This window comes from Rhinopithecus roxellana, unplaced genomic scaffold, assembly GCF_007565055.1.
Source record: "Rhinopithecus roxellana isolate Shanxi Qingling unplaced genomic scaffold, ASM756505v1 contig5275, whole genome shotgun sequence".
Classification (NCBI taxonomy): domain Eukaryota; kingdom Metazoa; phylum Chordata; class Mammalia; order Primates; family Cercopithecidae; genus Rhinopithecus; species Rhinopithecus roxellana.
The window spans coordinates 2,327-4,366 of record NW_022143930.1 but is presented as its reverse complement, the minus strand read 5'-3'; the positions used below and the strand labels follow the sequence as shown (position 1 = coordinate 4,366).

General features: G+C 49.1%; 1 pseudogene across 1 annotated transcript; it reads left to right on the top strand.

Annotated features, from left to right (window-relative positions):
* The first annotated feature begins 451 nt into the window (after positions 1-451).
* On the top strand, positions 452-1,464 carry LOC115896134 (annotated as a pseudogene). Its single transcript, XR_004056087.1, has one exon. The product of XR_004056087.1 is annotated as a histone H4-like (transcript).
* Positions 1,465-2,040: the final 576 nt, after the last annotated feature.

The window sequence follows — 2,040 nt, the reverse complement described above, 5'->3', positions numbered from 1 at the left end:
AACGGCGCTTCCTGCGGCTTTATATAAGCACGGCTCTGAATCCGCTCGTCGGGATTAAATCCTGCGCTGGCGCGCTCCTGCCCGCCTCTGGCCTCCATTTGCTCTACCTGAGGCTCCCTCCAGAAGAACTTTCCCTTAGCCTCAGTGCAGTTGCCTTCCGGGCGTCCTCAGACCAGACACGGGCCAAAGCCACTGCAGAATCCGGAAGCCCCTGGTTGGGATCTGAATTCTCCCGGGGACTATGCGTAGTGGTGGGAGGGGGGGGGGGAAGAGGGGGAGGGACCTGAGCAGAGGAGGAGGAGGGAGAGAAAAACAGAAAAGAAATGACGAAATGTCGAGAGGGGGGGGACAATTGAGACAGCTTCCGCCGGCGCGCTTTCGGTTTTCAATCTGGTCCGATACTCTTGATATCAGGCGAAGAGCGTGCTTCCCTGACAGAAGCTGTCTTTCAGGCTGTAGCAGTCATGTCTGGCAGGGGAAAGGGTGGAAAAGGCTTAGGCAAAGGGGGCGCTAAGCGCCACCGCAAGGTCCTCAGAGACAACATTCAGGGCATCACCAAGCTGCCATTCGGCGTCTAGCTCGGCGTGGGGCGTGGCGCGTTAAGCGGATCTCTGGCCTCATTTACGAGGAGGACCCGCGGTGTGCTGAAGGTGTTCCTGGAGAACGTGATTCGGGACGCAGTCACCTACACCGAGCACGCCAAGCGCAAGACCGTCACAGCATGGATGTGGTGTACGCGCTCAAGCGCCAGGGGCGCACACTGTACGGCTTCGGAGGCTAGGCCGCCGCTCCAGCTTTGCACGTTTCGATCCCAAAGGCCCTTTTTAGGGCCGACCACTTGCTCATCTGAGGAGCTGGACACTTGACTGCATAAAGTGCAACAGTAACGATGTTGGAAGGTAACTCTGGCAGTGGGGCGGCAGTCGGATCTGAAGTTAACGGAAAGCTACTGTGGCCCATGGCGCTCACAGCCGTAAAGACTTAAGTCGTTGACCGAAAGCGGCTTTTTCACTTACTTGGGCTTTTTTTTTTTTTTTTTTTAGCCTTTATCGATATGAAAGGTTGAATGTGCTCTAGGTTTGAGCACTCCTTTCTCGGCTTGCTCTTCTGGAGCAGTATATAGGCACACCTAGAGGGGCACGTCAGTCTTTGCGATCACCAGATCTGGTTCAGAGAAATAGGCACTGGCAATTTACACGTGCCTTGCTAGGTAATCTCACTATATTTGCTCAGGCAAAGTGGGAGAATCAGCCTTAGATTTTCGTTCTAGAGATGCCGGCTTTCCCACATGATCGGCTTAGATTTCGCGATGGACTGTTCTGGGCTTCATTTTACCCTCTGCATAACAAGCGGGTGGACTAGATGCCTTAGTAAGGGTCCATGTTATATGGTATCTTCAGCCACGCACTCAGCTCAATCTTAGCACAGGTAAAAAATGAGTTTCTAGCAAGCTATCTGCCCAGTGCCTGAAAAGTAGATTTCTTGTGTTCAGTAAAAGGCTCCTAATTTAATCAAGACCTATGAGATAACTGTCTTTCAGTTGTGGCATTGCAAGGATACAAATGCAGAGACATTTTAATGTGATCCTTCATAAGAGTGAACCAATGATATGATCTGAAAGCAACTTCACAACTAATTCAGGTATGTGACTTCTACTCTTAGGGCCTGTTGTAGCTTAGAATGGGGAGACCTGCAGAAACGTGCCCACCATCAATACAGAAAGCACAATTTAATTCTGACAAGGCAAAAGCCAATTCTGTATCAGCATGGCATATGTTACAGCAAGCTATTCTTTACACTACCACCTCTAAATTGCCCTAATTTGGATAAAATGTGGGTTCACATTTCTAATCCTTATAGTTTTGCAGCCATTGCATAGCCCATAAGATTTTTTTTTTTTTTTTTTTTTTTTAAACATTCTAGGCTTATGATTTACTGTGTATGTATTTGGAAGAAGAAATTCTGTCAGCTCCCAAAGGATAGACCAGCAGTTGCTTTATTGGTTTTCAGATGTGGCTGCTCTCATCAGCATCAAACACT